At 49.4% G+C, this 22,006-nt stretch overlaps 1 non-coding gene across 1 annotated transcript; it reads right to left on the bottom strand.

Moving 5' to 3' along the window:
• Nucleotides 1-21,511: 21,511 nt before the first annotated feature.
• Nucleotides 21,512-21,614, bottom strand: LOC137763155 (U6 spliceosomal RNA). The gene has a single exon (XR_011073718.1). It is a non-coding gene; the product is annotated as a U6 spliceosomal RNA (small nuclear RNA).
• Nucleotides 21,615-22,006: the final 392 nt, after the last annotated feature.

The following is a 22,006-nucleotide window of genomic DNA, read 5'->3' as shown; positions in this document are numbered from 1 at the left end:
ACCTGAAATGTCCTTTGCCAAATGCTTTCCTTGCCTTAATTTTTAAAGTCGAGTCTTTGGAAGGCCATCTCCTCTGCAGTTTCAGATTCACTTATTCTTCACACGTCACGAGGCTGTCTGGTGAGCGAGAGCTGTTAATGGGAGCAGATTTTAGGGATCAGAGGCCAAAGCAGGAAAGATTTGGTCCATCCCCTAAGCACATCCCCCTGCACAGAGAGAAATACATATTCCTCCATAATGCATATTCCTCCAGAAATTCTTCCACATGGAGAGAAAGTTCTGGAAACAAGTGACAGGTTTGGGATCCCTGATGGAGGTGGGGGTACCTCTTCAGTCACCACTGGGGCACCATAGTATCACGAAGGACCCTTTCTGGTGCCTGAAATCCTCCTCACTTTGCTTTTCTCTTGGATTCTAGAAATGCTCCAGAACCCAAACCCCAGACTCCCAGAGGCCTGTCACACAGTGAGCAGCTGGGAAAGAGTTCATATTGATCAGCCTCTTCCCCACCCCCTCCCCAGCTCTTCCCAGCATCCTGGCCCCCGGCTTTTTGGGGGGTCCTGTGATTGGCTTCCGTGGAGCTGACCCAGGAGCCTCAGCTCTGGAATCAGGCCCAGAGCTCCAAGGTCCCCCAGGGACACAGAAATAGAGTCCTGAAGCCTTTGGCTCCTGGTGTCCAGCTGCCCCCCTGGGATCCTGCCTCGCTCCCTGCTGGACTCTGAATCCGAGGTGTAAGAGCAGATGGGGTGTCAGTCTGCCACTCCGCTCAGCGACAATGACTTGGAATTGAACTTGGGATCAAAACCTCGGGGTTTGCTCCTCAACAGCAATGCAGGGCTGGAGACGACGGAGAACAGTATTTCACACACACACAGCCTCTTTCTTTTGGCCTCATGTTGGAAAAATCTGCAACAATGCCTTCTGAGTCAATTCCACTGGGGCTCTGGTGACAAACCACTCTGGTTGTGTCTGGTGGTTTACAGTGTCACCAGAGCCCTTTGATGGAATTATAGTTGTTGCTCTGTGCCATCATTGTCTCCCCGCCTCTGTCTCTCTTGGTTTCTGGGCCTCCGTTTCTCTCTCTCTCTCAACGTGGCATGAGCTGGAACCAAATTGGAATGTGTACTTGGGCAGCCTCTGTCCTGCGTGACCATATGCTGGCATGTCTTGGCACAGGTGCCCTGGCAGAGCCAAACAGATGAATAGGTAATTAAACAGAGTGTTTCTTTACTGATGCTCATTTCCCTGGTTCCAAATTTATTGCTTAATTAAAGGGCGTTCACAGCCAGCCAGAGATGCTAGCTCTTTCTTTCCTTGTGCCAATGGATAGTTCATATAATACCCCCTTTTGCCTTTAATTCCCTCTCTCTCTCTCACACACACAGACACACATACACACACACACACACACACACACACTCACGGAGTCTTAGATGAAATAAAAGCACTGGCTTTTGGTAATTTGAGATTACTCCCTGGATAAGACCTGGATATTCTTTGCCCCAGCACAAGGCAAGAAGACTAGCGCTAGCTCCTTCTTTCAATGGCCATTTAATGGGCTGGCAGTTGGGTCCAGGGAGAGAGGTGTCAAGGGGAGGTAGCCCAGACCACACTGTGGCTGGCAGGGCCGGTGGAGACACGGAGGACTCGACTTCCCGGAGGTTGCCCCCAGATCTGCATTGCCCCACTGGCTGCTCTCTGCTGCTGCCTTGGACGCCCTCCTGCCCCCGCCACACCCCCCAGTGCCCTCATTCCTTCTGCTGCCCCACGCAAGATGAGCCTGTGTGCTTTGGAACACAGCAGACTATTGTTCCAAAGACAATAAAAAAGATTGGGAAATGCAGTGGCTCCGCTGTGCCCCCAAGTTAGAATTCGACGTGTGTGTTCGAAATGCTGTGGCCATCTCGTGGGCCAAGGTAGGACAAACGAGAAGGAACAAGAGAGAAAAAGGAAAAAGGGCTGCAATCGGGCACCCCAAAAATAAGATGAAAAGAGGCAGCTGCTCCCTTAACCTCCTGTGACTGATTTAAAGCTTCAGTAGTGGCCCGCGTGGAGTTCTCGAACAGCGCCTGCCTCATCATCGTGGCCATTAAGTCGAGCGCAAATGACCCGGGAGGGCCCTCAACCCGTCAGGCCGCTGTCACCAGCGTGGTTTATGGCTTCTGAGCACCAGGTCCCCCATGGGCAACACGATCCCTTTTTCCCTCGCCGGTGAATCTGGACTTGTGAGCTCGTAAATTCAGCAGGGTTTCCCAGGGGCTGACGGACATCTCCGTGGTACAGGGTGAGGATTTACGGCTGAGTTACCGGGAGCCAGAGGTGACCAGTGGAAACACTGGAGGATGCTGAGTCACCTACCCAAGGCAGCAAAGGGCGCCCACACTGGTGGCTCCAAAAGAGTGATGCTTTGTCGGCGTGATTCATTACTGGGCCCAGTGGCAGCTGACATTTATGGAGGCGCTCAGCACCTCCAGTCAGGGGGTCGAGTCAGGATTCAACCTCAGCCTGACTCCCAGGCCTGCCTCTCCCCACTGGGGCGGATGGCTTGTCACCGCTCACCGTCGGCCCTTTCCCCGCTGCTTCACGCCCTGGGCTGCCTCTGCTCTGCCTGGGGCTGGCTTTGCCCATTTAGGACAACCTGGGGCTGAATGTATCAACACAGAGGTGGATGCCTAGGGTTCCTGATGGGCAGCTCACAGGCAGGGGCAGGGCATTGCCTCCTCTCCTCCCACCTAGATTGCTCCTGCTCTGTGTGAACGACCCCAGTGTCCCCTGAGTGGTCCCCATCTCCAGTCCTCTGAATTCCTATCTTTGCTTGTATTCATTTTCTGGAGCCACGCTTCGAGGTTCAAATCCTCTCTCTGTCCTTACCAGCTGCGTGAACTTGGATATATTACTTAACCTCTCTGGGCCTCAGTTTTTCATCTGTAAAATAGGAGTTTTTACAGAGTGCCTTCGTCGTAGGGTTGTTGGGAGAATTACAAGAGATAATCCCCACGTGTCTGGCCCATAGTCCATGGTTGATAAATGTTAGCTTTTTATTGATGTTCTCATCACCAACTCACCCAACACACACCTGCCAGACGTAGTGGTGAGACCACCTGCCTGGTGTCACTTTGAGTGTGTGTGTCTCATTCTTGGAAGCCCCTCGAAGACTGGATCCCACCTCTGTAGCCCTAGACAGGCCCCCCCCCCCCACCCCGTGTCAGAGGAACCACAGACAAACTTTGATTGCAGACTGACCAGGGCGGGGCCAGGTCCCTGAGTCTTGTATCCTGGGAGGTGTGTTGATCTGGCTTCTCAGGAGACTTGAGGCCACCTAGGAAACCTACGTCCTGATAGTGACTCCAGAGCTGTTTAGGGGGGAGGGCGTGGTGATCTGAAAGGCTTCTTTCCAGCCTGTCCTGGTGCTCTGGGGCCTCCCCAGTGCCAGTTCCCCAGGGTTGTCGTGCTGCCTGTTCCCCACCTCCGTGATTTCACCATCTGGACCCTGTGTACACCTGCCCCTCCTGTGTCTCCCGCTCCTCCCGGGCAGGGGGTGCCCACATGGCCCGGAGGTATGCCAAGCTCCCCTGCGGGGTGGGGTGGACCGCTTGTGCTTCCTGCCACCCCTCGCACACATTGTTGGTGTAGACAAAGGGAATGGAGTTTTGGTTTCAAGGTGTGATCCAGCCCGGCACATCCATCAGGCCCTGCTGTCGCCCTCTTTCTTTTTCTCCCCTTCTCATTTCCGCTTTGGGCTGTGGAGGGGAAATAGCAATTGTGAAAAGGCCACTTGTCAAGATAAAAATCACAGTGCTCGACAGTGCTGCTGCCCCGGGCCCCGGCAGCCCAGCCAAGTGCCAGGGGGCAGCGCTAAGGGTCGCCGCCCAAGGTGGAGGTGGAGCTGCCCCGCCTGGCTCGCAATCCCTGCCTCTTCCTGGCTGTGCCTCCTAATGGCTCTGTGCCTGTTTCCTCATCGGTCTAATGGGGATAATAATTCCTGTATCACAGGACTGGAAAGACTGGAAGGGAGAATTCAACGAGTCCCTTCATGTAAAGTCCCCGGAGCAGTGCCTGGCGAAGAGTAAGCTCTCCATACAGGAGGCTATTTTATCAGGAAGCAGAAAGAGGGCACAATTTTTGTGGGAAAGTCCAGCATCCACTGGGAGTTTGGTTGGGAGCATTTGCACCCGGGATGGATGCTTCCAAACCCAGCTGTTCATCAGGATCACCCAGGGAACTTTAAAAAATTCATCCCACCAGAGTGTCTACTATTTCATTCATGGGCATGATGTTTAGAAGCTCAGGCTCAGGGGGGTGACTGGCCTGGGTTCCACTTTGGGCTCCTACCACTCAGAGGCTGATCACTGGACAAGTAATCTGACTTCAATGAGACTCAGTTTGCTCATCTGCAAGATGGGTACCCTTGGGGCTGCAGCCAGGATCCAATGGGATGAGGTAGCTAATTCTGTGGTGACTCAGTTCTTCACTTGGTTCCTGGGCAAGGTGCTGGACTGCAACCGTGAGAGGCAAACCCCCGGACCCCCAGGACAGCAGACAGAACAGAGGCTGGGATGGTCGTGTTTCTCAGGAGGCCTAACTAGTCATGAGTTTAAAACATCTCATGGATGCCGGCACTCCTTTTGAGTTGCTGTGACCTGAAGACTGAAAGAAACTGAGGTCTTGGCACTTCCCCCTGGTGGCCTTGCATCTGTCACACGCCAGAGGCGCCACTTTGGCCTGTGTTGCTCATGGGCCCAGCAGCTCGAGGGCTGCGCTGGACGGCGGTGGAGGCCCGGCAGGCACTGCTCTGTTCCCTGCGCACTTCCCTTTGTTCCGCCACCAGACCAGATGCCGCAATGATTACAGAGAGCAAATCCTCCTTAGGTTCTGTATCACCCAAGCAGGGTCTGTGTCTGAGGAACAGGAAGGCTGGTTCCCTAATCCAAATTAGATCAGGGTGGGGAGGGGGGCTGGGCAGGGCTGGGTGCAGGCCCCGCGCCTGGGGGTCCTCGGCGCTATGGCTCAAAGATGGGTCCCAGGGACCACCTGCGGAAGGGGGCGTGTGAGTGCATGTGAGAGGGTGTGAGTGTGTGTGAGGGTGTGAGGGTACGAGGCCATGTGGGGCTGTGTGAGAGGGTGTGAGTGTGTGAGGGTGTGTGAGAAGGTGTGGAGGTGAGAGTGTGAGTGTGCTTTAGTGAGTGTGAGTGTATGAAAGAGTGTGGCTCCCTGTTTGTGCATGCGAGCTGTGTGATAAAATGTGTGAGTATGTGTGAGTGTGCACTGAGGGTGTGAGAGGGAGGAGGGGAGCTTGGTCAGAGCCCTCCATTGGGGATGGGGGCCAGAGAGGCCCTCTGTGGATTTTACCCACGATTCCTGCAGGTCCCCAGAGTTGCTCCCCTGCTCCCGCCGGCATCTGAGGTCTGGCAGCAGGGCTCCCTTTGTCCCCTCCTCCTGCCCCCTGCCCTGTAGGCTGGCGACGGAGCTTCTCACGCTAAGCTCTCAGGACCATCCCTCCTGTCCCCTCTAGGGGTGAAGTGTTACATCTGCTCCCACCTGCAGGGGCTCCTCATGGCCAACCTGTCACCTCTGCCCTCAGTGCCCACTGGTGAGTGGGTGAAGCCACCAGATCATTTTGCAAGTGGGTCAGGCAGTGGTGGTGTGGGTGCGTCTCTCTGGAATTCATCGGGGGGCCACCCCCAGGTAGACAAGGGAGAGGCAGGCGTGGTGCCTGGCGGGGGCCGGGAGAGCGGCGGAGCATCGGGACGTGGGGAATGTGCGGGGGTGGGTGTCTGGCTGAAGGGGAGCAACCAAGCCCCCCAGACTTCGGGCCTTGTGGATTGGTAAGGGCCACCTCTCTCAATCTTGGGACCATTTGGGGTGACAAACTTCTTATTTTGCCAGTTGAGGATGTTAAAACTGTGGCCAAAAATAGACCACCATTATCATATCATAAAAGGAAGGACATTTTAAAAAAGGGAAGTGACATAGTCTCATGTTAAAGAACAGTATTTTCCAAGAAAGAACAGTTAGTGACTTTCCTAGAACATGCTTTACCTTGGACCAATGAGAGACCAAGCGGGCAGAGAGTGGGGGGGAGGCAGGTTCTGGGACCCAGGGGGTGGAAACCACTGATGGGGTGAGTGCAACAATGAGGAGGGACCACCAGCCCTGCTCCTTCTGCCCTGGGTGCTGGGACATTGTGTGTAGCAGTGAGTCCGGGTCTGAGTCTATGGAACTAGGGGGCGAAAACAGGGTGGTGTGATACCTGCAACCACCTCAGGGGGTGGGGATGTCCAGCTTGAGGATGTTTTCCCTGCTCAAGTCCTATGCCATGACTTACTAGCTGTGTGACTTTGAGAAGTAACTAAACCTCTCTGGGCCCCCATTTTTTCATTTGCATGATGGAAGTGCCCATCTTCCATGGTTGTTGAAAGGATTAAATGAATTAATACACAGAGAGCCTCAGAATAGTCCCTGAGGTACAGAATTCAATCTGTGTCAGTTATGATTATTATTATTATTATTATTGGGGCTCATTCCACCTTTTTGGATGAATCTCATGTGCAGAAGGACCCAGACATTCTCTGTGTGGCTCTGGAGGACGAAGCCCACATGATTACATGCTGTGAGCCAGGCTATGTATCAGATAATTTTACCCATGATCTTACAGGGGGCTCTCAGTCCCATTTTTTGGGTGAGGAATCCGAGTCTCAGAGGGCGAACAACTTCCCAAGGTCACATAGCTAGGACGATGCAGAGCTGAGAGAGGGCCCAGGGTGGTCAGACTCCAAAGCCCCCGGTGTCATTTTGTAATGAGTGGTTGGAGCACACTTTAGGTTTCACCTTATCGGGAATCACCAATGTCCTGTTCAGGGCTGTCTGGTCAGCACCTTCCATAGTGCCTGGCACAGAGTGGGCACTCAGTCAATCTTCGGTGAATGAATGATGGGAGGTCATGAGTTCCCCAATGGCAGAAGTCTTCAAGCAAAGAGCTACCAAAGATGCCATACGTGCATTAGGGACCCGCTGGGCGTCCAGCCCTGGATTCTGTGAGTCTGTGGCCAGACACTCAGGGCATGAGGGCCTTTCTGAAGTGTGTGCACAGCCAGAAGCCCCCTCACTTAATATTCAGAGGTGCTCAATCCCTCCGAGGCCTCCAGGGAGTAGCTGACTAGCTCCTTGTTAGGGACCCCAACCTTAGCTCCACCTGTATTGCCACCTACATCCGTGTCTGATAGGTGGATTCAGTCACCCTCTCCTGCTACCCAGCTCTGGTCCCACATCCAACCATGGGGCCTTGGGTCACGTGGGGACTTTGTCTTCAGTGGCATCCTCCAGCTTCTGCCCAGTGGTGTGCTAGAGCTGGCCGGTACCAGATCGAGATCCACTCCTTAAATCATCAGGAATTTTATGAGCCAGCCATCATTATAAATTACATTATATAAGCTTACAATTAAATTATATTAAAAACAAGGACCAGAAGTATTCAAAACTCACCACCTCCTAATTATTTCCCTATATTTTGTTATTATCTATGGTCTTGAGGTTATTTACAGCTGTTGTATCTGTGGTGGAAACACTATACGATGCTACTGTGCATCTCTTCCCGAGCCTGTGCCCAAAGGCTTCACATTAGTAGTTTGATGTTGGCTGTGGTGAGAGTATTTATACCCCAGAAATCGGCGAACACTGCAACCAGGATGGTCCCACCCCAGGAGCCGGTTGTTAAGCACTTACCAGCACACCACTGCTTCTACCTGTACCAACAGGAATTTAGGGTTTAGGAATCTTATCGACAGTGGGGGTGGATGACTAGGCTCCAGAGAAGCGCTCAGGATTGGGAACCTACTGGGCTTTACCCAAACATTTTTATTTCTCGCTTCCTGGACACTATTTTATTGTGTTAAAATCATTTTTCCCCCTCCTTGCCTTCACTTAGAAATAAATTTGAGTTGGGCCTCTAGCAGGCAGCATGCCTTACATTCTGCACTCTGATTTCATTTCTAGCATTTTTAATTTTTCTACTTGTACTTCCTCTTTGCTTTGTCTCCCCTTCTCCTTTTACCAGTAAATTGTTTCACAGCTTTTTTGCGGTATAATTGACAGAGTGAGCCGCACGTATTTAAAGTGTACAGTTTGACTTCTAACATATGAATGCATCAGTTAAACCATCGCCACAATCAAGATACTGATTATATCCATCACCTCTGAAAGTTCCCTTGGTAATCCATCCCTCCCATTTGCCGGGTTACCACTGACTTGCTTTCTATTACTATTGATTAGTTTGCATTTTTAGAATTTTGTATAAGTGGAATCTATAGTATGTACTTTTTTTCTTTTTGAGTCTGATTTTTTTCACTTAGTATAATGTTTTTTTGAGATTTATCTATGTTGTTCATGTACCAGTAGTTTCTTGCTTCTTATTGCTGAGTAATATTCCATTGTAGGGATATACCACACTTTGTTTATCCATTTACCTGTTGATGGACATGTGAGTTTTTTCCAGTTGGGAGCTGTTATGAATAAAGCTACTATAAATATTTGGGTACAAGTCTTTACGTGGACATATGCTTTCATTTTTCTTGGGTAAATATCCAGGGGTAGGATGGCAGGGTTGTATGTTAAATGTCTGTTTAACTTTTAAGAAACTGTCAATTTCAGGTTTTTTTTTTTTTAATCATGCTGTGTGACCTTGGACAAGTGACTTAACCTCTCTGGGCCCCAACTTTGTTGTAGAACTCCATGATGCAATTCCTGTCCATTTCTACCTTCACAGAACTCTTTAGGACAGACACGACTGTCTTTCTGAAAATGCTTATAGGGCTCTCAGGAAGAAAAGTGAGCCTGAGAGAGCCAGGGTGTTACTTCCACCATCCTCAAACTCTCAGGACTCTTTAATTAGATTGCTCATCTCCCCTGTGGACCTGGAGGGGATGCTGGGTTGGGGTGGGGGGCACTTTAGATTCTTATCAAATTCAACACTGCCCAACTCTTCCCCCAGCCTCTGGGCAGTGTTGATGCTGTCATAGATCACAGACCTGTGAGCTGCCAGCTGAGAAGGCCCTGGTCAAGGTGATGGGTTCCTCCTGTGATGTGTGAAATGTCCTAACAGGTTTCTATACCCCCCAAGTCAGCTGGTGACCCTTGTCCTCAGACTCAACAGCCACGTTAAATTACGAAACACACCCTCCACCCAGCCTAACAAACTCCAACATCCAGACAACTTGGTTAGAGGGGGAGCACTTTTGCAGAGGACTTGGAAGGGTGCTGCGGGCCTGTGGCTGTGCTCTGAGGCCTTGTAGTGCTGACATTTCTGTGCTGTGCTTGATGGTGAGACTGTGTGTGTGTGTGTGTGTGTGTGTGTGTGTGTTGCAGGGGATGGGCAGTCAAGAGGACTTTCCTGTTTGGAGTGACCAAATACATCTGATTCGGACATGGTGGGGTTTCAGGAGAATGGGTCGGGAGGGAGTGGGGAGATGGGTGAGGATTCCGTGGGCAGGCTGGTTGAAGGAACTCCACTGCATGGCTCCAGCCCCTCGGGATGAGTGCGGGGACTACGGATTCTCCAACTCTGCTGAACCCTGAAGTGTGCGGTCCCTCCGGGTGCCTAACAAACAAGCCAGGGCCAGCGAACGCCCCCTCCTGCCCTTGACGTGTGATAACAGATGTGTGTTCCCGGAGACATGCAGACTCAGAAGGAAGCTGATTTTCAAGATGAGTCAGTTTGTCCAGTCTCCCTGCCTCTGCAACTGCAGCTTTTCATTTATGTGTTGGTGACTGGGGCAGAGGTGGGAGGTGAGGGAGGACACTGGGGAGGGAGGAATAATAGAAAAAAGAAGATTTGTGTCAGCAAATGAAAGAGCCAAGTTTTTCATGTGTTTCTGGGGAAATAGAATTTGCAGCGCTTATGCTTGACTGTAAATCAAGGCGGCTGCTTTGGGCAGCTGTTGGCGCTGGGTTTGCTCTGGGGGCTGGGATGTAGGTGGGGTACAGAGCCAGGCAGAGCACGTCCTGGCTGTAGATGTGAAAAACAGTCCCAGGTATGGGGTCTAAGAGAAAACAGAAGCTGGATAATGAAGGTCAGGTGGTGGGCAGTGGAGGGTGAGGGGCAAGGACATCTGTTAACCCACGGTGGTTCCCTGCTTGTTACCTCTCACACCACATCCAAACCCAAGTTCAAGTTCTTTGCTGTGGGCAGCAAATGTTTGAGCCCTCCTTTTGCCAGGTGATGTGGGAAGAGGTTGGAGAGATCCTGGGGGACAGATGGAATGAAAAGGGGAGCAGTTGTACAGAGTGTTGGTAGGGCCAGGGGAAATTTTGCAAGCAAAACTGGACTTCTGCAGGGCTAGCGAGTTTGGAAAATGTTTTTGCAGAACTGCTCCAGCTCAAAAGGCTCTCTGGGAACTAGACAGCATCTTGCTTAGTTTTCCAATTTGAGGAGTTATTTTGTAAAGTAGAACTGATGGAACTCTAGGCCCCCTCCTACCTGGAGAACCTCCTCTGGCTTGATCCAAACCCTGCCCATCCCATCCCTCAGAGGACGCCCCCCATTCCCATCTCAAGGATGTTTGTTGTCTATGTCAGGGCCTGCTTATTGTTATCTGAGTTTGACTTTCTTCACTGGGTTGGAAGGGCTCTGTGAGGAGTCCCAGCCCCTAGCCTGTTGAACAGACTCAATAGAAGTCATTTATCACATATGTGCTTGTGTCCAAAAGCTGAGGTACACCTTCTGTGTCTGTGTGTGTGTGTGTGTGTTTGTGTGTGCATGCGAGGGGGAGGGGGTAAGCTGTCTGTCACCTGGGGAGCTTGGGACACCTTGGCTGAGCACCTGGATGTCTCTTGGGACCCCTGAGACCTCTGCCAGAATTGGTGAAGGGATTGCCTTTGGAATTGCAGGTCAGGCCCCCAGAATGGTGGAAATGAGATTTTCAAACAAAGAGGGAAATTAGTTGGTAGGAGCACAGATTGGTACCACACTTATGGAGGGTCACTGGTAAGATGAATTAGAAGCCTTCATTTTGTCTGCCCTTCAGGCCCAGCCTTTCCACGTCCATGATTTTATCTTAAGGAGACAACCACAGATGTGTGTAAAAGTTAGTTACTTAATCTCTCAGGGCCTCAGATGCTTCATCTGTACAATGGGGATGCTCAGCTCTCAGATCCTCTCCGCAGAGGGCTGTCATGAGGATAACGTGCTTGGTGCCCAGTTAGCTGTTGGCTGTCACTAAGACTAAGGACAGAGAGCCTGAGTGCCTTGCTCTGGGACAGGGAGTCAACCCGCGGTGCCCAGGCAGTGGAGGATGGGGGTGGGGGAGCATCAGGAGTGCTGGGTGTGGAAAAGAGGCCAGGATGTCGGCCCACACACCTTCCCACAGTTTCTCAGTTTGCCAAATGAAGACAATGGTCCACCCCACTCCTCTGCCTGCTCAGGTAGGCAAGCAGAGGCTTTCAGGTTTGGGGTCTCTCAGGTGGTCCTGGAGCCTTCCAGAGCAGTAAGTAGTGGCAGGAGCCCTTGCCCATCCCCACCATATCCCTCAGCTCAGTTCCTCTGGGCACAGCACCAGGAGGCCTTGGGAAGCACACATACACACATCCATGTACACACACACTCACATACTTACACACACACACACACACTTACTTTCCCCCCTTCCCCGTCTCCATGAAACACATCTGTAACAGCGTGGTCGGCTGAGGTGAGTGGTTCCATTCCCGGGTCTGCCTCAGTAAGTGAAACTGACAGGTGAGGGAACGTGGCTGAGAGGCCCTAAGAGGCTGATGGAGAGCGAAAAGCTTTTTATTTGCTGGTTAGTTCTGAAATGCTGGCAGCACATTAGCTGGGGTGGGAATTAGTAGCTGGGTTACGGGCGAGAAGAGGTTCAGCAGAGCCTCCGTCCATGGGCAGAGATGCAGAGCCTGGCCTGGGCTGGAGCAGGAGGCCCTGGGGACCAGGCTGTGGCTCAGGCTGGGGGAGCCCTGCCCACACAAAGATCCCTTGTGGGGGCCGCTGGCCTGGAAGTTGCCCCCAGTAGAGCTGCCTTTGTGACCCTTAGGGGCCTATCAGGTTTTGAGGCTGTGTGACCGTGGCCAAAGCCACTTTACCTGGCTGGGCCTCAGTTTCCTCTTCTGTAAAAGGGAAAAATAAAATACCTACCTCATTTGGTGCCATGATGGTTTAATGAAACAGTGAAGGCCAAGGCTTACGTGGTGCCTGGAGCAGGTGAATATACTACAAATAAGTCCTGTGTGTGGACCCTTTGCCTTGAGCCAAATACCCTCACCAAGAACGCCATACCTGGGTAATCACCTTAAATCCTCACAACAACCCAGGAAGAAGGATATGATTATTATCGTCTACGTTTTACCCACGAGGAAAATGAGGCGCAGGGAGCTTGCCCAGCGAGCATGCGCTCCCGAGCCCTGGGCTTAGTCACCTGCTCCCCTGCCTCCCTGGTAGGTGGTGAGGGATGAAAACGATTCTTGTTGTTTTTAGGAAGGTGAGAGATGGAGAATCAGCTGGAATTGGCTCTTTGGCTTATGTAGCTGTTCATCTATCTTCCTCATGTCCCATTCTCATTAGATGGCATATTCGACCACCTTCTGGAAATGCAACGAGGGCCTGAGTCCTGACTCCTTCTGCATGTGAGCTCGGCTTGCAGAGGGAAGGGTGGGCAGTCAACCCATATTTTAAACCAAGAGATTGTGGTTTGATCTCAGCTGTGCCTAAAACTGTATAATGTTCCCATCCAGACCTTTCCACTCATGGCACATCCTTCAATAGACACTCCACTGTGGTTCATAAAAACGACTCCTTACATCCTGCTTTCATGCTGCAGACTGGGAAAAACAAATCTGTTCTAGAACTTCCCAAGACCAGTAAGGAAGCTGCCGCAGTGGAATGCTACGGTGAATCCAGATGCAGACAATTGAGCATTCGTGTCCCTGCAGACGACTCAGCCCCCAGGAACGAAGCGCCCTCCTCATACCAAGTGTGTATCTGCTTTGGGGAGCACCTGGCCCCTGCAGGTATTAGTCATCTGTCACCTGCCTTTTTCCTGCACAATTACCAAAGGACAGTAGTGACGTAATGAAGTCTTTCTTTTCTCAAATGATTTTTGTGGCCAAGCGGGGATCCCAAATGGTTAGGTATTATATTCTAAATATAATTTAGAAAACTATAGTGTCTAAATATTTCTAAAATTTATTTCTAATGTTTCTAAATATTCCAGGCTCGGTAAGGCTATCCTAGGATGAACAGGACTGACTCTCTTCTTGATGCTGAAGTGTCCTTTTGAACCCTGATTCAGAAGGAGAGGACCACATGCACCAGTGATTTACCCTGGAAGTTGTTTTTATAAAACAAGTAACAAGTAACCTTGTTCTCATAAGTGACGAGTAACATTTTGAGCCACAGAACACTGCTGCTTTTTGGTCAGTTGCCCCATTGAACCGAATGAAAAGCTGCTTTCCTTGGATGTTTGATCACCTTCATGAAAAGCTTTTGTTTTTCCCTATTGGAAACTTTTTTTAAAAAAATTTTATTTATTTATTTATTTATTTTTGGCTGTGTTGGGTCTTCGTTTCTGTGCGAGGGCTTTCTCTAGTTGTGGCGAGAGGGGGCCACTCTTCATCACGGTGCGCAGGCCTCTCACTATCGCGGCCTCTCTTGTTGCGGAGCACAAGCTCCAGATGCGCAGGCTCAGTAGTTGTGGCGCACGGGCCTAGTTGCTCCACGGCATGTGGGATCTTCCCAGACCAGGGCTCGAACCCGTGTCCCCTGCATTGGCAGGCAGATTCTCAACCACTGCGCCACCAGGGAAGCCCACCTATTGGAAACTTTTGATTTTTCTGACTTTCAGGACGTCGCTATTCTCGTGACATCTCCATCCCCACCAGCCCCTTCATCTTCCTTGTCCACCGTAGCCATCTCTCCTTCTTTAAACTTTTTGAGTGGGTGGGTTCCGGATGGGAAGAAGTGGTACACTGTGTTCCCTGGGCTCTCAGCTGCTGTGTTCACTGGACAACCTCTCAGCAGACGCAAAGCCAGGCCAAAATTTCCCCTACATTCTGGACAATTTTCAGTGCTCAGCTGAATTTAGAAATGAAAAATACCACCTTGCAGCTCTCTTGTGAAGACTGGAGATGATACACATAAAGCACACCTGGCATCTAATAACTGTACTAACGTTACTATTTTTTCCAGGCAAACTAGATGTTCAGAACAGCATTTTCTTCCCCTTTCAGTTTGATTGCGATGTAATTGGCATACAGCACTGTACAGATTTAAGATGTACTGCATAATGACTTGACTTACATATATAGTGAAATGATGACCACAATAAATTTAGTTAACATGAATCATCTCATATAGATACTTATAATAGCATTTATGTGCATATATTAATGGAATTAAAAGTCCTATATAGGACTGCCTGACAAATCAATTTCTCTTGAGTGAGCCAAGAGCTTTTTAAAAAAAAGTTTTTATTTTGAGATAATTATAGATTCACATGCAGTCGCAGGAAATAATACAAGAAGATCGCATATACTCCTCACCCGGTTTCCCCAAAGGGTAACATCTTGTATAACTATAGTATAATATCACAATCAGGAAATTAGCATTGATCCAATCCGTTGAAAATTAACATTAGTACAATTCATTGACCTTATTCAGATGTCACAAGTATTACATGCACTCATTTGTGTGTGTATTTAATTTGATTAGCATTTCTATTGTAAATAATGTCAAGATCTTATTGATCAAGGAGGCACTTTTTCACTTTCTAAAGAATGACTGGGTTATGATGGCTTATTGGTCTGTTTCCCCTAGTAGCCAAAGGGTTCTTTTGGGGAAAGCCTGTGTCTTCTGCATCTTTATGTTCCCATAGCCCAGTGAGGGCCTGCCTCAAGCAGATAACAATATAACAAACACTTATTGAGCCCCTACTATGTGCAAGCCTGTGTTCTGAGTACCTATCCAACAAGGCACGTTCCATTACTATTATTCCTACTTTACAGATGAGGAAACAGAGGGTAAGATGCTCAGTAAACACTTACTGAATGAGTGAGAGTCTGTGAGGGATCTGCCAGCATCAGTCATTGGGGGTGGCCCTTTTTCTTATGGCGGATCCTAAGCTCCATAGTGTCAGAAAAGAAATGTTGCTCATTCATTCTTTAAACACTTCCTCCTCTTCTGGAAACACCATGTAGGATTTAAGGGCACAGTTTCTGAGTCAAATTTTGTGAGTCCAAAGCTGGCTCTGCCACTTAGCTGTATGGCCTCAGGTGAGTTACTAAAACCCTTTGGGCCTCTGTCCTCTCATCTGTTAAATGGGATAGTGGTAGTACCTGCCGCAGAGGGTTGTTGTGAGGATTAAATAATAAGCATAAAGGGCTTAGAGTAGGGCCTGGCAGTATTCAGAGTAATGCATGTCAGGATCTATACTTTCTGTACTTTTAACACCACCAATGCTACTGAACTCCAGAAAGCTGACATACAGAGTATATGGTACCAATTTGTGGGTCGTTCCCCCATCATGATTAAAATTCCTATTTCCCTGCCCCCTCCTCACCCCCCATGCTTCCAGGCACTGGACTGGAAGACCCTGGGCTTAGGATTGAAGATTTGCTTGGTAATAATGACATTTATCTTGGGAGGACTGTTGCTACCAATGCTAGTGGCTCCTTCCTCCTTCTCTCCCTCACCCCTTCATCTTCCGTTTTAATTCCTTCCATAAGTAATTATTGTGAGCTTGTTAACTCCTGTATTAGGCAGATGGGGACACAGTAGTAAGCAGAAACTGGCCTGGTCCCTGCCCAGATGAAGCTTGCATTCCAGTGGGAGAGAGAGGGCCATTGCCTAAATGATGACACAAGGGCAGTGACATCACAGATGCAGTAAGTACGGCTACAAAGGACAGGTGTGAGGGCATGTGAGGTGCACAGCCTGAAAGTCAGCAGCAGTAGCCACTGATTAGCCAGGCCGCTCTTGAAGCTAGGCTGGGGAGAAGGTCCTGGTTTAAAAAGTAACAATCATAGCTGACACTTGCTATGTGCCCAAGCACTTTTCATATATTAATTCAAGCAATCCTTACATTAAGCCTATCAGCCCATTTTACAGATGAAGAAACTGAGGCCCAGATTCAGTAACTTGTGCGTGTGGAAGACGATCAATAAACAATGTACGCATGGTTGAATATCTAATTGGTTCCCACGGACAATGGACTTTCATAGGCATTTCATGCGCTCAACATCCAGAGGGCAGGTAGTGACTACAAAAGGTCAACTGTATCCCCTTAAATCTTTCCTCTTCTAGGAGACCTTTCCAATTAAAAAGAGCTCATAGATTATAAATGATGCCTGCTGTCATTTCCAACATTGTGCTGGGCCCTGCACTAGGAAATTTAATTCAGTATCTCATATAACGACACATATATGAGCTTTTTCAGTCCCAACAAAAGCTTGTTACCTTGTTTTGGCAAAACAAACAAGCAAAGAACAAACAAACCCAAATCAAATTAAGGTAGCAACCTTCATTACAAGTGACAGGTACCAGCTGCTCTCATCCTCTCTTTTTAAACAACTTTATGAGGCATAATTTACATTCCATAAAATTTACTCATTTTAAGTGTATAGTTCAATGCTTTTTAGTAAAGTCACTGAGTTGTGCATCCATCACCACAATTGAGTTTTAGACATTTTGCCACCTCAATAAGATCCCTAGTGCCCATTTACAGCTAATCCTTGCTCTACTTCTGAGCTCCAGGCAACCACTAATCTAATTTCTGTCTCTATAGATTTGCCTTTTCTGGACATTTCATATGTGTGGAATCATACACTATGTGGTCTTTTGTGTATACTTTTTTTCAGTTGGCATAATGATTTTGTGGATTATCCATGTCGTAGCAGGTCTCAGTTCTTCATTCTTTTTTATGGCGGAATAATACTCCACTGTGTGGATAGACCACACTCAGTTTATCCATTCATCTGCTGATGGGCATCTGGGTTGTTCCCAATTTTGTGGTATTACGAATGAAGCTGTTGTGATAATTTGTGCACAAGTCTTTGTGTGGACACCTGTTTTCATTCCTCTCGGGAGTGAAAAAAACCTAGGAGTGAACATTGCTGGGTCATACGGTAAGTGCACATTTAACTTTTTAGGAAACTGCCAAACTGTTTCCGCGGGGGCTGTACCATTTACATTCCCATCAGCGCGGGAGGAGGGCTCCAGTTTCTCCCCATCCTCACCAGTGCCGGTTCTCGTCTGTCCTTTCCAGCTTCTCTTCTTAGGGGAAGTGACGGCACCTGACATTGACGGAAGTCTCACCGTGCTGCGCCAGGCGCCGGGCGGGCTACTCCCCAGGCTTTGTCTCCATGACCCTACAAGCAGATGTCCTCGTCACGCCCCAGTTGAGGGGCCTGGGAAGTGGACACGTGAGGCGAGTGGCTCAGGCCACAGGTGAAGCAATCACAAAGCAGGATGGGAGCACGTGGGAGTTGGGCCCAAAGAGAGCAGAGGGGAGAGAAGCTGGGAGAAGGTGGGGTCCGAGGTGAGAGCACTGGGCCTGTCCCGCTGAGGCCTGTGGTCCAGAGGAGACTGGCAAGTACGGCTGGGAATGTTCCTTGTATGACAGGAGGGTCTCACTCCACCGAGGAATGGGCATGACTTGGAATGACCCGTACCCGAAGCCCAGCCCCTCCCGCGTTCCCGTTCCATGGAACAAAGAGGCCCTCGTGCCAATTCCCACCCTCCCCCTCCCCAGGCTTGGAGAGAAGCACAGAGTGTGTGTCCAAAAGAAGCAGCATCCTGTTCTCCCCAGGGACAGCCTCTCACGTGACACCTCGTTCCGGGCCCTCGGCCGTTAATCATGACAAGACTCAAGGAAGAAAGTTCCCGTCCAGCGGCCAGCAGGTAGGAGGCCGGCCTGGGCTCCGTGGGCCTCAGTAAATCACCCTGTTGAGTTGGCGTCTCACTGGATTGCAATTACAATCCTTCAGGCCTGACACAAAATCACTGGGCTGGTAAGAGGAGAGTACCTGGGTAATGTGTTTAACAGAAATTAACCTGGTTAAGCCCTGACTCTATTGAAAATGAGAAAGTGTGGATGGGCCTGATCAATGCATCCGCAGCCCAATTGACTCCAGAGCTGGCTTTGGATTTCAGTTAAGTGGACCGACCCGAAAACGGGGATACTCATTTTATTAAATTACCTCTTTGTCATAGAGTTCAGATCATGGTGGAGTTTGCTTTGTCAGCTGTGGGGGCTGGTGGCTGGAAGGGTCTTTGGTGCCCACGTGTGCACCCATCTGCAGCCCTGCAGACCCCCGGCCCGCACAGATGTGCACACAAACCTTGCCAGAGCAAGAAGGGTTAGTAAATATCTATCCCCCTCCTCAGGGAGTTGAGAGTATGGATTTGATCAAATACTCATTTACTCCCTGCCCACCATCGCTTCCCACCCCCTTGGCCTTTTGGCAGATAAATGATGTTATTTGAAGGTATTCTTGAAATTTCTGATGGAGACTGTTTCTTAAGTGCTTTTAGAGCAGGCCTATACTTTGTAATACTTGTCATATTCTGGCTAGTAAACTCCTGGCCTTTAAAAGCCGGAACCTTACTCTGTTTCCTGAATCCGAGGGAATAGGTCATTAACTGTGAATTTCAAATGAAGCAGATTTACAGTATATATCACAGAAATATGTTTATGAGAGACAGTGAATACCAAGGAATCCATGGAGCAGGAAAAAACCGAGAACCCAGAGACAGATCAGCTGATCTGGGGAGCAGGTTTTTTCTTTTCTTTTTCAGGTTTTTTTGGCTGATTTGGCCAAGTCCGGGTCTCTTGTTCCAAGTTCCTGATAGAAATATCTTTCTGGTTCTGTTCAGCTCCCATCCTAATACAGTACCCTACTGCGTGAGGCCCCTGGAGATCCTGACTGTGGAAATGCCACAGACTGGAAGTTAATTCTTTGAGATAAGGATGGGAAGTTGGGTTCGGCTGGGTTGGGGAAATAGGAGAGAGGTTAAGGGAAACACAGTTGAGGCTGGGTCAGCTGGGGTGATGGTCAATGTTATGTGTCAACTTGGCTAGGCTATAGTACCTAATTGTTTAATCAAACGCTAATCTAGGTGTTGCTCTGAAGGGATTGCAGTTGACACCTACAATCAGTTGCCTTTAAGTAAAGGAGGTTACCCTTGATACTGTGGGTGGGCCCCATCCAATCAATTGAAGGCCTTAAGAGCAAAAACTGAGGTTTCCAAGAGAAGAAATTCTACTTCAAGGCTGTTACATCAACTTCTGCCTGAGTTTCTAGCTGCTGGAAGATTCCAGCCTGCTGCTTACAGGATTTTGGAGTTGCTGGCCGTCACAGTTGTGTAAGCCAATTCCTTAAGATAAATCCATCCATCCACCCATCCATCCACTCACCCATCTATTCACCCATCCATCCATCCATCCCCCCATCCATCCACCCACCTACCCATCCATCCATCCATCCATCCATCCTATTGGTTCTGTTTCTCTGGAGAACCTTGATTGATATAGCTGGTTTCTGGCAGTAATTTTGGACCTTTTCTCCTCATCATTTCTGAAGAATTTCTTCACTTGCCACCATCTCGAAGAGGCAGGAGAGCCCCACGTAAGTGCTTTGAACAACACATGGCATGTGGGAGGGCGCAGTGAGCAGTAGCTAGTTCCCTTCCCCCCTCTTTCTCTCTCTTTCTTTCTCTCCCCCTTCCTTCCTCCCTCCCTTCCTTCTTCCTTCCCTTCTTTTCTTCTTTCCTTTCTTCCTTGCTTGAGTCAGCCTTAAAAGAAGGTAATAACCAACCAGTTTTTATCTATCTTTCATCCACCTCCCCCATCCGCACACCCATCCATCCATATTTATCTACCTATCCATTTTAGAAGGAATTTGGAAATAAAATACATTCACAGGACCTTAGTTTTGAGGGGCCTTTCTTGATGTCCAGACTCTTCATTTTACTGATGAAAAAAAGCCATGAGGCTCAGAGAGGAAGTGACTTGCCAAGAGTAACACAGCACATTATGATCAGTGTGGAGACTGGACCCCTCAGGTCTCCTGGTTCCCACCGCCTCTTCTGTGACTCTGATTGCATTTAATCTCAGCAAAGCTGGTGAGCCTGGGTGTGGGGCAGGGGGTCTATCTGGCAGGCAGGTGCTCTGTCCCTGGGTGCCCTCACCCCTCCTCCTATTTCAGCCCATGCGATGGCCTCTGGAGTAGATGAGTTGGTTGTTAGTGACAGCTCTCTAGTGGGTAGTTTCTGGGACATCACGGTTAGAAGAGCCACCTACTGCTGAATATTTACCACATGCCAGGCACTGCACTTGGCACCCTAGGGAGGTCACGATCTGCCCAAGATCCCAGCTACTAAGTGGTGCCGTTGGGAGGCCTCGCCCGGTGTCTTCGCTGTCAGACTGTCCCTCCTGGGGTGGAAACCTCCTGTGCTCCTGGAAGCTGGAGGGTCTGGACCCTCTGGCCAGCTGTGACTTCAGTACAATCGATTCCTTTTCCTGACCTGTCACAAGCATGCCAGTACCCACCATGCCTCCTTCACGGTGTGCTGAGCACTGTAAAGTGCCGTGCGCGTGGAAGATGCTGTGCTCCATGGCTTGACTTTTCTCCTGGGCACAGCAGTGCCAACCCGCTACTGTTGTGTCCTGCCTCAACCTCCTTCCTCCTATCCGAGGGGTGGAAAGTACCCCAAGAGAGCCACCCGGGACCAGGGCTGGGCTGAGTGCTGTGGGCGGCTAGCGGGGGTTTAGATGTCTCCTCTTTGATGTGGAGGCTGGAAGATCAGGCGAGGATCCTGCTCTGCAGGGCCAGGATGGTGCCTGAGACAGTCGCGTCTTTGTGTGAACCCTGCCCTGCGGCATCCGCTCACAGAAACCTGTTGGCTCAGAACTGTCTCTTGTGGGGTAAAGCAGCCTAGAGGGGATGGGGAAACATGAGCTTGTCCTGTTCAGGGCGGAGCTGGGGGCTGGGCCGGGGCTGGCACTATGTGATTTGGGAAGCAGACTCAGGAGCCCTGTTAGTGCTAGGGAGCAGACCTGACTTCTAGGCTGGCACAGGTGGGAGCCTCTGGAATGTGTGGGAAGGACGTTGTCTCCGGTGGCTGTGTGACTGAGTCCCCACCGACTTCTCTCATCCTGTGCCACCTTGTCCTTTGCTCCCTGCTCTCCAGCCCACACTGGCTATGCTTCATCCTGCCGCAGGCCCTTTGCACACGCAGAACCCTGGCCTGAGATTTAAAATTTTCAAATATGAAGAAAATTACAGAACATAATTAGGAAGATAAACTGGATACCCATCTCTGAACAGATTGTCACTTTTGCTTTAGAACACTCTATTTTTTAAATTGTGGTGAAGCCACATAGATTAAATTTGCCATCTTAACCATTTCTAAGTGTACAGTTCAGTAGTGTTAAGTATATTTACATTGTTGAGCAACAAATCTCTAGAACTTTTTCATCTTACAAAATTGAAACTCTGTGCACACTAAACACTAAAGAATATGGAACAGTTCATGAGTTTGTGTGTCATCCTTGCACTGGGCCAGGTTCATCTTCTCCATACCATTCTAATTTTAGTCTGTGCTGAAGCCAACACAGAACACTTTTTTTTGGCTGCACCAAGTGGCTTTCGGGATCTTAATTCCCTGACCAGGGATTGAACCCGCACCCCTGGCAGTGAAAGCACCGAGTCCTAACCACTGGACCACCAGGAAATTCCCAGAACACTCATTTTTTAACCATTCGTATCAAAATTCAAAAGGTAGAAAAAGTATGCTGTGTCCTCCTTTCCCTGTCCTCCAAGCACCTTGTTCCTCTCAGAGGCCTCTGGTGTTATTGGTTTCTAGAGTATGCTTTCTGAAATATTCAGTGCATGTGCAAACGTGTGTGTATTACACATGCATATGTATGTGTATATGATGGCACTAATATTTACTGTTCTGTCCCTTGCCTTTTTTTTTTAAATAAAGCTTTTAGTTTAGAATAGTTTT

The sequence above is a fragment of the Eschrichtius robustus genome, chromosome 3 (assembly GCF_028021215.1).
Source record: "Eschrichtius robustus isolate mEscRob2 chromosome 3, mEscRob2.pri, whole genome shotgun sequence".
NCBI lineage: Eukaryota > Metazoa > Chordata > Mammalia > Artiodactyla > Eschrichtiidae > Eschrichtius > Eschrichtius robustus.
This window is presented reverse-complemented; position numbering and strand designations above follow the sequence as displayed.